The 13698-nt window shown below is 42.9% G+C and overlaps 1 long non-coding RNA gene and 1 pseudogene across 2 annotated transcripts in view; both read left to right on the plus strand.

The window, feature by feature from the left end:
- LOC102157048 overlaps positions 1–13698 on the plus strand; it is a 30407-nt gene that overhangs the window by 13036 nt on the left and 3673 nt on the right. Inside the window, exons 3-4 of one of the 2 annotated variants that reach the window (XR_005367517.1) lie at positions 11257–11331; positions 12017–12195. This is a non-coding gene — a long non-coding RNA (uncharacterized LOC102157048). The remainder of the gene's footprint in view (positions 1–11256; positions 11332–12016; positions 12196–13698) is intronic. The other variant, XR_005367516.1, reaches the window with a different exon arrangement.
- On the plus strand, positions 5244–6232 carry LOC102152265 (annotated as a pseudogene).

Here is a 13698-nt window from a genome sequence, read left to right on the forward strand (position 1 = left end):
TTGAGCTATTCTCCATGACTATTGTTTTGTCTTTCCAAAAATGTCATATAAACGGAACAATACAGCATGTAACCCTTTTCAAAAGATTTTGCTTGTTTATTTATTTAAGATTTTATTTATTTGAGAGTGAGAGAGAGCAGGAGCTGAGGGGCAGAGAGAGAGGGAGAAGTAGACTCCCCACTGAGCAGGGAGCCCATCTCAGGACTCTGGGATAATGACCTGAGCTGAAGTAAGATGCTTAACTGACTGAGCCATCTAGGCATCCCTAAAGATTTTATTTTTAAGTAATCTGTATACCCATCATGGGACTCAACCCCACAACCTTGAGGTCAAGAATCACATGCCCCACCAACTGAGCCAGCCAGATGCCCCAGCATGAGATCAGATTTGTTCAGCATAATGCCTTTGAGAGTCATCCAAATTTTGCATGTATCAATAATTGTTTTTGTTTCTGCATACTCTTCCACAGTATGTATATGCCAAGTTATGCATTTACCCATTTTAATCTGGTTTTGGGTAATTACAAATAAAGCTGCTAAGAACATATTTTTCTCTCAGGTAAATACATAAGGGATTGTTGAACTGTATGGTAAGTGTATCGAATTTATAAGAAATTGCCAAGCTATGTTCCAGAGTAGACTTTGTTTTTTTTTTTTTCAAGATTTTATTTATTTATTCATGAAAGAAACAGAGAGAGGCAGAGACACAGGCAGAGGGAGAAGCAAACTCCCTGCAAGGAGCCTGATGCAGGACTCGATCCCGGGACTCCAGGATCATTCCCTAAGCTGAAGGCAGATGCTCAACCACTGAGCCACCCAGGCGTCCCCCAGAGTAGACTTTGAATTCCACTAGTAATGAAATAGAATTGCTCTGCATTCTTGTTAACACCTGATGATGCTGTCAGCATTTTTTACTGTATCTATTCTAATAGAACTCCAATGGTAATTCATCATGGTTTCAATCTGCAAAATTGATGGCCAAATGTCAAGCTTATTTGCCTTCCTTATATTCCCTTAGTGAAGTGTCTATTCAAGTCTTTTGCCTATTTTTAAATAGGGCATCTGTTTTCTTGCTGTTGAGTTTTGAGAGTTTATATATTCTGGATACATGTCTTTGTTGGGTATGTGATTTGGAAATATTTTCTTTCACTCAAAATCTTGTTTTTTTTTTTTCATTTTCTTAACAGAATCTTTGGCACAATACATTTTTTTAACTTGATGAAAATATTCTTTATCACTTGTTTTTATTGAGACATAACCGCTATTCAGCAACATGTACTAATCTTAAGTGTACAGCTTGATTACTTTTTAAGTATGTATTCATTCACTCTTTTAACCACAATCCCCTCCAACATAGAATCACTCCATTTTCCCAGAAGGTTTCTTTAAGCCCCTATCTAGTCAGTATGTAGCATTCTCTCTTATACCTTCCTTTGAAATAACTGCTACTCTGACTTCTGTCACCATAGATTAGTTTTGCCTAGAAGGTTTCAAATGACTGTGCTCCAAGTTTTGTGACCTACTTGGTTTTGTCTTGGAAAATGGAACTCTTCAAAAACCTCACTTTGGAGAGAGATGCCGATGCCCTCTCCAGATGTGATGTGGAGGTTGGTGAGCAAAGCTGGGTTTCTTATCATCCTGCTTCTGACATGCTATGCTGGCAAGCCATGCTTCACATCATGGTCCAAAACCTAGGTAGAAAATGACAGAAAAGGTCTATGCTCACAAAAAATCCACTGAAATGGGAAAAGCAGAGTCTCAGGAATCAAAGGCATGAGTTCAGCCCCCCTCTCTGACACTTCCTGAATGTCTTTGAACAGACCAAATAAACTTCTGGAGCCTCAGACACTTCATCTATAAAGTGGGAACAGTAATATCCACTGTGCTTCTCAATCTTGTTCAAAGATAGATGAACCTCTTTCTCCTTCCAGGTTCCTAGGAAGACTGTATTTGCCACCCTATTTAACCCTTACTGATTAGCCTAGGTATGGCTATGTAACTTACATTGACTAATTAAGATGTGTCCCTTCTATGTGGAAGTTTTTACAAGATTTAATTTTAAGTGATCTCTACATGCAGGGTAGGACTCAAATTTCAACCCTGAGATCAAGAGTCACATGCTCTTTCAGCCGAGCCAGCCAGGTGCCCCTCATCGAATGTGGCAGTTTTAGAAAGCCAATGTGTGCTTTTCCACATTCTCTCCTCCTACTTGTGGCAACTGACAATGTTCCGGATCGTGGCTGCCCTGTCAGCCTGGGTCCTGGAGTTAGGACCAGTGCAGCCTCAGCCAACCTACACTGCAGGAGCAGTAAATACATTTTTGTTGCATAAAGTCATTGAGATTTTGGGGATGTTTATTACAGAATCATAACCTAGCTTCTTTGGGGGATGTACCATATTATGGATATCACCAAAAATAAGTGAAATAAAATATATGGAACTTCTGGGGACATACTAAGGTTTGATTTTCTTCCTTTTAAAATCTTTCCTTCTTTCTGAAGAGTTATTGGGATATTCTTACCAGCCCAGAACCTTGGATGAGCTGTCAGAGAACAGATATCCATGCAGTCACAAAAGAAAGAAGAGGAAAGGATATAAAGCAACACAGAGTAACAAATATGACACAAAGCAAAGAGGAGAAACAAAGTGAAAAAAGTGAGACAAAGTATAAGAATGGGGGAAGAGACATACAGAAGATGCCTGAGACACAGACAGAGGCAATTCTATAACAGCTGAGGAGGCAAATGCAAACTGTATCTGTTTGAGACTCAGCCCAACCCCAGGCAAGCAATGTCATCTGTTTTGGTAGCTGAACAAACAAGCTTAATTAGTTCTTGGTCATCCATTCATCAGTGCTGGCACTCAATGTTTACCGAGCACCCACTGTGTGCCTGGTACTGGTGCTGAGTTTAGGGAGATAAGTCCAACCCAGTGCCGGCTTCTGCTTTCAAGAATCCCTTGATCTGTTGTGAGTCACCTGAAGGGGTAGGATAAAATCTGCCCTGTGCCATGGTGGAAATGCCTTCAAGGACTTAAGGGAGGAGTGGGGAACCAAGCCCTGTACAGGAGAGTGAAGAAGAATTTTCTGGAAGGCATGAAACTAAAGGTCTTGAAGAATAACCAGGAGTTAGCAAAGACCGGGAGGTGAGGGCATGCTGGGCCAAGGTGCAACAGAGCTGGATGGTGGAGGTGAGAAGCTGAAGGTAGTTTGGGGTTGCTAGAACTGTGATGAGAGGCGGTGGGCATCAGGAGATGAGGCTGGAGAGGAATTCAAGGGCCTGTCTCAGGGGCTGGATATCTTCACTGGGTTCGCTAGGGCAGATTGGGGTGGTTACACAGAGAAGTGACAAGGTCAGATTTTAGCTGAATTGCTCTGCCTGCTGTGTGAACCATGGATTGGGGGCAGAATCTCTCTTTGTGAGGTCTCTTGGGATTAGCCCGAATGCGCAGCCTAGAGCCTGGAAGTGCACAAGATGGCGTCTGGGACAATCACCTTAGCCGAGACTTCGTGAGTGCCGCCACGACTGGGCAGTGTCCTCTGCGCCCGTGTGCCCTACGTGGAGTAAGTGCTTCACCCTCCTGACAGCCCCATGGTGAAGGTATTCTTGTCATCCCCATTTTGACCACCAGGAAACTGGGTGCAGAGAAGATAATTATGAATCCTTGCCCTAGAGCTAGTAAAGCTGCACACCAGCATTCCAGTGCAGGCGGCTGGCTCTGATCTGCCTGTAACCACTCTCCCTCTGGTCTCCTTGGGGTCTGCTGCTGTCAGGAAGGCCTTCCTAGAAGCATGGTTTGATTTTGGCATCCTGCTTCAAGTTTATGAAATCTTCCACACAGATGACCTCACTTAAGTCTTGCAACAATAACTTCTGTGAGATAGGTAGTGTTATTCATAGCTAAGAAAACTGACCAAGGAAACTGAACGATTTGTCAAAGGTCAGAAGTTAGGGGGCAGAGTGCCGTTGATGACTTAGACTTGTGTCTTCGAAGCCTCAGTCCAGTGTCAGCTCTCACGTTCTTTTGTCAGTCAAGGCTTCATGTTGTGTGGCTCAAAGTTCGGAGCACGTCCACTCCAACTGCTTTCTGTCCAAGAAAATGCTTTTTTGAATTAAGAGAGGGAGTCACAGAGAAATGTGTTGTTGGCATCAACTTCCTATGGTTGGGCAATGGCTTCCGCCATCCGGACCAGGTGACGTCAGTGGTCTGGATTTCTGCCAGTGTTCTCTGCCCAGGAAACAGACTTCCGGCCAGGGCTCCCAGCTGTCTCTGGGCTTCCTGGAGCAGCAGACCTCTCAATTTGCAGCCAGACACTGAAGATCAGATCTCAGGGAATGCTTCACTATGGGGAAGGAGGTAAAAATGGGGAAGAGGAGTTGAGAAGACACTGTCTACAGATGAACATGGAGGCACGCTGCCTGCAGTCTGGGGTTTCTCTTCCTGCATGAGAGCAGGTCCAGTGATTAGACTAGGAGGTTTAAGACTGTGACTAAGAGAGTTAAGTAAGCTGGGGGTGGAGGGGAAGAAAAGCAAGCAAAGCTAAGGAAATCTGGAAAAAATTACACATAGAGATATAAACACAGAAGGTCAAACATAAGCCAAGAATAGAATGTTGATCCCAATCCTCATGCACTTTTCTGTGGATATTAAATCTTGAACAAATCAGTAATGCAGGAATGTAAACAGCCCTGATTTCTTTTTTTTTAATTATGAAACTATACCAGTTATAAAAAATCTGAAAAATAGATACATGAATTAGAGTAGAAAATTAAAGTGTCCCTCCACCACCCTGAACCTCACTCTCCAAGCCTGGTTCATAAATGTTATGAACTTTAGCCATTACAAATGGCTAAAGTTACACACTTTAGCCATTCCTTCAGCCAATATTGATCTCATCAGTCCTCACAACAACCCTATGAGGTAAGAACTACTACTATGCCGTTATTATTATTATTGATAGAGAGAGTGTATGGGCTTGTGTGGGGATAGGAAGAGCAGAGGGAGAGGAGAGAGAGAATCACATGCAGGGCTCAATCCCACAACTCTGAGATTATGACTGGAGCTAAAATCAAGAGTCGGATGCTTAGCAGGCTGAATCATTCAGGCACTCTGCTTTTATTATTATTTTTTAAAAAATATTTTATTTACTTATTTGACAGAGAGAGAGAGAAAGAGAGAGAGCATAAGCAGGGGGAGCAGCAGAGGGATAGAGAGAAGCAGAATCCCCACTGAGCAGGGAGCCTGATGCAAGACTGGATCCCAGGATCTTAGGATCATGGCTTGAGTCGAAGGCAGATGCTCAACCAACTGAGCCACCCAGGTGCCACTGTTATTATTTTTAATTGTAGTAAAGTATACACAACATAAATTGACCTTATTAGGGAGTCCTGGTAGCCACTGAAGGCAAGTGGCCATCATGGCCTCTTGGAGCTTTGTGAGTGGGTGCTGTGCTACTACAAGTTGTAGCACATTCACAGGGACAAGTACTGGTCCTTTGCTTGTTTGGCATGAACCAGTTTGAAGAATATAAGAGTGAAAAGGATTTGGGGAAGGCTGCCCAGATGCTAAGGGAAGTAGAGGAAGAATTCTGGCACAGTCGGCTTCCACCACCAGTCCCTAACCCTCCTGTGGGCCTGCCCTCTGAGAGCTATGAGTGTTACAGAGTTCCTCAAGGCACATAGGTGACTGGCATCCTTCTCAGAAAGCAATGTACTGATTTCTTTGCCAAGGAAGAGCAGTGGAAGAAAGTGTGAAGGGAAAGCTGGGCCTAAGAGGCTAAGCAGCTGCAGAAGATCCTACCTGGTGGTCCTAAGATTTAAGCTTTGCCCCTTGCCTGAAAAGAAGGTGAGTTGTCCCACTGTGGTGGCACATTGTGACCACGCCCAAGGGCAGTCCATGTAAAGAAAGAGAGAGAAGGACTCCTCCCCGTTCATGCTTGTGAGGAAATAAGTTACAGAACATACACACTCTTGCCCTAATAAAAATAATAGACATGGAAAGAAATGTACCACTTTAACCATTTTTAAGGATACAGCTCATGGCATTAAGTATAATCACATGTTGTGCAACCAACACCACTATTCATCTCTAGAGCTTTTACATCTTCCCCAAATGAAACTCTGTACACAGTGTCTTCCCATTCCCCACCTGTTGCCCCTGATAACCACTATTCTACTTTCTATCTCTATGAATTTAACTATAGTAGGTATCCCATATAAGTGAGACCATATATTTGTCCTTTTGTGACTGACTCTTATTTCATTTAGCATAACGTATTTGATGTTCATTCATGTTGTAGCATGTAACAGAATTTTCTTCCTTTTTAAGGCCAAGTAATATTCCATTGTATGTATATACTACATTTTGTTTATCTATTCATCCATCAGGGCTGTATCCACCTTTTGGCTCTTGTGAATAATGCTGTATGAATGTGGATATACACATATATATTTGAGTTATGCCTTTACTTTTTTTTTTTATTTATGATAGTCACACAGAGAGAGAGAGAGAGGCAGAGACACAGGCAGAGGGAGAAGCAGGCTCTATGTACCGGGAGCCCGACCTAGGATTCGATCCCGGGTCTTCAGGATCACGCCCTGGGCCAAAGGCAGGCGCCAAACTGCTGCACCACCCAGGGATCCCTTGCCTTTACTTTTTAATAATTAAAAAAGTTTTTAAAATATTTTACTTATTATTTGAGAGAGAGAGAAAGAGAGGAGAGAGCACAAGTCAAGGGGAGGGGCAGAGGGAGAAGCAGACTCCTTGCTGAATAGGGAGCCTAATGTGGGACTCGATTCCAAGACCCTGAGATCATGACCTGAGCAGAAGGCAGACCCTTAACCAACTGAGAAACCCAGGCATCCCAAGTTATGCCTTTACTTTTAATAACAACTGTATTGAGATATAATTCACATAGCACATAATTTATTCTTTTATTTTTTTTATTTTTTAAACATTTATTTATTTATAAGAGACACAGAGACAGAGAGAGACAGAGACACAGGCAGAGAGAGAAAGAAGCAGGCTCCCTGGGGGGAACCTAATGTGGGACTCAATCCCAGGACCCTGGGATCACCACCTGAGCCAAAGGCAGACAGCTCAACCACTGAGCCACTCAGGCGCCCCTGATTTATCCTTTTAAAGCGTACAATTGAAATGCTTTTAGTGTTCTCACAGAATTGTGCAATCAACAGCACAGTAAATTTTAGAACATTTTCATCACCCCCAAAAGAAACCCCATGCCTGTTAATAGTCCCAATTTCCCCTCAGATGTCTCCTCACTTGAGCCCTCGGCAACCACTGACCTACTTTTTGTCTCAATAGACTGGTCTATTCTGGATATTTCACATAAATGTCATCATACAATATGTAGTCTTTGTGTCTGGCTTCTTTAATTTAGCACAATGTTTTTGAAGTTTATTTACATTACAGCATATATCAGTTCTCTCTCTTTCTTCTTTATTTTGTGGTTTTGTTCTTCTCAGAGTTTGTTTTCCTCAGAGTTTGTTCTCCTCAGAGATTGATTGGTTGATTATTGAAGTCTAGTTGACACAGAATATTACCTTACTTTCAAGTGTACAATATACTGATTCAACAAGTCTGTAGGTTATGCCATGCTCACTACAGGTGTAGCTGCCATTTGTCACCATAAGATGCTATTATAGTATCATTGGCTATATTCCCTATTCTGTACCTTTTATCCCTGTGACTTATTTATTCTGTAACTGGAAACCTATATCTCTCACTCTTCTTTACCCATATTACCCATCCCCTTAAGCTTCCTCCCCTCTGTTCTTTGTATTTATGGGTCTGTTTCTATTTTTGGTTTGTTTGTTTATTTATTCATTTCCTTTTTTAGATTCCATATATAAGTGAAATTAAATGGTATTTGTCTTTCTCAGACTTACTTAACTTAGCATAATACCTTTTATGTCTATTTATGATGTTGCAAATGACAAGATCTCATCCCTTTTATGGCTGAGTAATATTCCTTTGTATATCTTCTTTACCCATTCACCAATCAATGGACACTTGCATCCATCTATTGGCTGTTGTAAATAATGCTACAATAGATACAGGAGTGCATATATCTTTTTGAATTAGTGTTTTCATTTTCTTTGGGTAAATACTCAGTAGTGGAATGACTGAATGATGTAGTATTTTTATTTTTAATTTTTTGAGGAAACTCCATACTGTTTTCCACAGTAGCTGCACTAATTTACCCTCCTCCCAATTGTGCATGAAGATTCCTTTCTCCCAACATCCTCCCTAACACTTGTTATTTCTTGTCTTTTTGATTCTAGCCATTCTGATAGGTGTGAGGTGATTTGTCACTGTGGTTTTGAGTTTCATTTCCCTAATGATGAGTGATGTTGAGCATCTTTTCATGTGTCTGTCATCTATATGTCTTCTTTGGAAAAATGTCTATTTAGATCCTCTGCCCATTTTTATTTATTTTTTAAAGGGATTTATTTATTTATTTATTTGTTTGTTTATTTATTTATTTATTTATTTATTTATTTATTTATTTATGAGAGACAGAGAGAGAGAAAGGCAGAGACACAGGCAGAGGGAGAAGCAGACTCCATGCAGGGAGCCTGATGTGGGACTGGATCCTGGATCCCAGGATCACACTCTGAGCCCAAGGCAGACACTCAAACAGTGAGGTGCCCCATCTTTTCATTTTCTTGATAGTGTCCTTTGAGGCACAGAAGTTTTAAATTTTGATAAATTCTAATTTATGTGTTCTTTTCTTTTGTTACTTGTACAACCGGTGTCATATCTACGAAGCCATTACCTAATTCATGGTCACAAAGATTTATACTTATGTTTTATGTCTGTGTTTTCTTTTAAGAGTTTAATAGTTTTATATTTAGATATTTATATTTAGACACATTTATTTATTTATTTATTTATTTATTTATTTATTTATTTAAGACACAGAGAGAGAAGGGCAGAGACAAGGGCAGAAGGAGAAGCAGGCTCCATTCAGGGAGCCCGACGTGGGACTCGATCCCGGGTCTCCAGGACTAGGCCCTGGGCTGAAGGCCGCGCTAAACGGCTGAGCCACCCGGGCTGCCCTTTAGATATATTTTGAATTAATTTTCTTTTTTTCTTTTCTTTTTTTTCTTAAACTTTCTTCTTTTTTTTAAAGATTTTTTTAAAATATATTTATTCATAAAGACACACGGGGGGAGGGGTGCAGAGACACAGGCAGAGGGAGAAGCAGGCTCCATGCAGGAAGCCCGATGTGGGGACTCGATCCCCGAGTCTCCAGGATCACACCCTGGGCTGCAGGCGGCGATAAACCGCTGCGCCACTGGGGCTGCCCTGAATTAATTTTCATATATGGTGTGAGGTGGGAACCCAACTTCATTCTTTTGCACGTGGGTATCTAGTTGTCCCAGCATTAGTATGCTTTTTACAGATGAATACATTGTAAATGCCACGAAAAAAAAGGACAGTACTTAGTTTTACTCACCTTTGTCTCCTCAGGATTCATTTAGCCCCTGACTCATACAAGATGCTTAATAAATATAGGTGGAGTGAATGAATAGATGAGTGACTGAGACTTAGAGGGGTTGAATAACTTGCATGGGTTAGTCAGCTAGAAAGTGACCATACATGGTTCAAATCCAAGGTTTCCCATTCATTAAGAGTTTTTGTGCTTCCAAGTTTCCAAAACTGTCTCAGGTTATCAAAAGCTCTTTATCACAAGAAATCAGATTTCCTCAAAATTTTGTTTGATGCCCCTCTCTGTGTCATTCCGATAATTCCAATGTTTGTGAACAGCCACACTTCTCAAAAATAGTGAGCCTCATGTTCCTTCCACCTCCCTTCCTCTCTCCACCCTTCCCAGCCACAAAGACTCCAATCCTTCTATAGTGGTTTTATAGTTAGAAAGCTCTTCTAGATGTCTGACCACAGCCTCCTGATGCACATTTTTTACTATGAGAGTTAGGTGTAACCACTTATTATGGGACTTGGTTTGGTGTGGGAAGCATTTTGGCTGTGCAGAAAGCTTTATGTGCTCTGCACTGTGTAAAGTACAGTTTTGGTGAAGCTTGCCGCCCTTGCTCTGGTCCTGACGTGGTGCTCCCTTCATGGACCATGGTTTCTCATTAGGAGTATAGCCTGCCATCTCGGAGGAGAATGAAGGCGAGTGGCATAAATCCCATTCTAAAATATTTTGATGGACTCATTTCTTTTAGGATGAGGACAAGGGAGAGCCTGAAAGAGTAAAAGCTTTGCTCCTCAAAGCTTCCCCAGTTAAAACCAAGACTGGTGAGAGAGTTGGGCTGAATTACCAGCCCTCCACCCTGACAGTGTTGAGTTTGGGCTCCCCCTGTTGGACCCTTTGGAAAATAATCATGTGAACTACAGGAAAAATTAAGACCAGGGTGGGTGCAAAACAAAGAACATTATGGAGAGCTTGCTATATATTAGGCATTTTATTTAGGCATCTCATTTCATTCTTTTTTTTTAAATTTTTATTTATTTATGATAGTCACAGAGAGAGAGAGAGAGGCAGAGGGAGAAGCAGGCTCCATGCACCGGGAGCCCGACTTGGGACTCGATCCCTGGTCTCCAGGATCACGCCCCAGGGCCAAAGGCAGGCGCCAAACCGCTGGGCCACCCAGGGATCCCTCATTCTTTTTTTAAAAGATTTTATTTATTTATTCATGATGGATACAGAGAGAGAGGCAGAGACACAGGCAGAGGGAGAAGCAGGCTCCATGCAGGGAGCCCAACATGGGACTCGATCCCAGGTCTCCAGGATCAGGCCCTGGGCTGAAGGCAGTGCTAAACCGCTGGGCCATTGGGGCTGCCCTCATTTTATTCTTTTTTTTTTTTAATTTTTATTTATTTATGATAGTGACACAGAGAGAGAGAGAGGCAGAGACACAGGCAGAGGGAGAAGCAGGCTCCATGCACCGGGAGCCCGACGTGGGATTCGATCCCGGGTCTTCAGGATCGTGCCCTGGGCCAAAGGCAGGCGCTAAACCGCTGCGCCACCCAGGGATCCCCTCATTTTATTCTTAAAGTAATCCCACAGGTAGGTTTTATCAATCCTCTTTTGCAGAGTTGGAAGCTAAAGCTTGCCCAAGTTACACAAGGATTTGAACCCAGAGCTTTGGCTCCCTAAAGTCCATACTCTTTCCAGTACTCTGAGCCAAGAAAGCCAGCAGGTGAAAATGGCACATGAGGGGTCATTCCTTCCTTCACTTCCACTGAATCTATTGCTCATTTTGTTGAGACATTTTAGGGACCCAAGAATGTTCTGGAGCTCCCCTAGAACAAGTGATGTGCTTCAGCCACCTCAGACCAACTGGTGAGAGAAATTATTAAATTGTTACAAGCTGGTCGTTAAACCATTGTTAGTTGGAAAGTGGTCATGGTGGGTGGGGGTATTTACATCATGGAAATTGGTAACCTTTGCAAATCAGGGATTTTACCTCCTGGTAGTGAAACCACTCATGCTGGTTTATCAGCACAGCATTGTAAGTGAACTCTCCTCTGAGGTCACAAATGCCCTAAAAGAGTATTAACTTTTGAGTTAATTAATGAGCCTTGAGTAAGAGCTGAGGATGATGGGACCTGCCCTGTCACAAACCTTCAATTGCAGGCTGAGGAAAGATAGACATACATATTAGTTGGAAAAATGAGAAAGTATGTACATGTGGGAGAGAGAAAAGAAGGCTATCGGTAATTCACATGTAAACAAAATATCAACATTTTTAATAATGGGGATTTGGGAGGGAAGGGTTGTGACTCATCATTCAGAGTTTTTTTCTTTCAGAGCAATGGGAGAGAGAGAGAGATCCAATCTTGTGGGAACTAGATAAGTGCCCTGGAACGGGGCGGGGGGGGGGGAGGGCTGTGCACAACACAGAAGAGGGGAGATCTTATTTGTGAAATGAAAGGTAGCTTTGAGCCTTGAGGTCTTGAGGTGAGAAGCGGTGGGTAGACCACATTCCTGACTCTGAGAACACAGATGGGATCCTTTTACCTTCTAGGTGGTGACTTTCTTCCATCAAGGCCTCCAGATTACCCAAAGCAACTCTAAGCATCAGGAGAACAAATCTCCAGAGCCAACTTGGGGTGCTTTGGGGTCATCTCCATTTGAGGACTGGAGTCAGGGGCCTTCCTCAGCTGGTCTAGATGCTGCAAAGAAACAGCCATGTCCCATAATAAAGTAAGAGGAACATCCTAGGGGATGCAGTTGGAGGGAGCATCCCTATGGGGAGAAGGGGACTTCCCAGCTCTGCCATGCCCCAGAAGTTTCCCTGTCCCTTTATGGTTGCGGGCAACCACAGTTGAAGCCATCAGCAATGCAGAATCTCAATAATCAAATAATAATTCCCTAAAGATCTAGAGTTAAGAAAAGGAAATCAGGGCACCCTGGGTGGCTCAGCGGTTTAGCACCACCTTCGGCCCAGGGCATGATCCTGGAGTCCTGGGATCGAGTCCCACACCGGGCTCCCTGTGTGGAGCCTGCTTCTCCCTCTGCCTATGTCTCTGCCTCTCTCTCTGTTTCTCTCATGAATACATAAATAAAATCTTAAAAAAAAAAAAAAAAAGAAAAGGAAATCAAAGAATTGAGTAGCAGGCAACCAGTTAATCTGATTCACAGGACAGAGCTGATTTATCTTCAGCCCACAGGGAATTGCACGATTGCTCCTCCTTCACTCCTAGCCTGCTGCCTCCAACTCAAAGAAGCTCCCCGAGTCTAAGGGGAGAAAGATAGACCCCTGCACATTCCCACTTATGTCTGTTCAAAGCTCCCATTCTGAGTTCCAGGTCCCTGCCTGAGGACCCACCTGACCTATGCCTACCTGATGCCAGAATGTGGACCTCTAAGAGATCCACTGACAGGCAAGTGACCTTAGCCTACAGGGCACAGCAGGAAAGCCAGTCTCCAGGTAATCCCCCTACAGTGAGGGGTAGAATGGAGGTATTGTCCTTTTTCCAGGTGTTGTGACTCTCTTGAGGTTCAACCTAAGGCTAGAGATTGCGACCAAAGAGACACCAGATTGGACAGGTTAGAGCTATGACACTGATGTGGCTTTTAGGATTAATTAGCCTTTTTGGCAGGGCAGGTTTCCACCCACTGGTATAGCTCCCAGGCTAAGCAGACAACAGAATGTGTTTGCAACAGGAGGGAGGCTTGAACTCAGAGGCTATTGGTTTCTGTTAGGCAGAGATTAACATCCTGTGGCATCATCAGCTAACTACTGGCTGGTACAACACCTTCTCTAACCTTTGAGAGAGCCTGCTCCCACTGCTTATTCACATCCATTCATTCAACAAATATAAAATTTCTCTTAGGTGCCAGGTGTTACACAAGATACTGGATATAGCAGTGAACAGGATAGCCATCTTGCCCCCATGGAGGTCACAGGACAATGGGATGAAAGACACTGAACAAATAATTAAAGGGTGATGAGTTCTTTTTTTTTTTTTTTTAAAGATTTTATTTATTTATTCATGAGAGACACAGAATGAGAGAGAGAGAGAGAGAGAGAGAGAGGCAGAGACACAGGCAGAGAGAGAAGTAGGCTCCATGCAGGAAGCCCGACGTGGGACTCAATCCCGGGTCTCCAGGATCACGCACTGAGCTGAAGGCAGGCACTAGTGGATCGCTGAGCCACTCAGGGATCCCTAGTAAGCAGTTTTTATAAAACTGTTGATGCTGTCT

The sequence above is a fragment of the Canis lupus genome, chromosome 12 (genome assembly GCF_011100685.1).
Source record: "Canis lupus familiaris isolate Mischka breed German Shepherd chromosome 12, alternate assembly UU_Cfam_GSD_1.0, whole genome shotgun sequence".
In the NCBI taxonomy this organism is placed as follows: domain Eukaryota; kingdom Metazoa; phylum Chordata; class Mammalia; order Carnivora; family Canidae; genus Canis; species Canis lupus.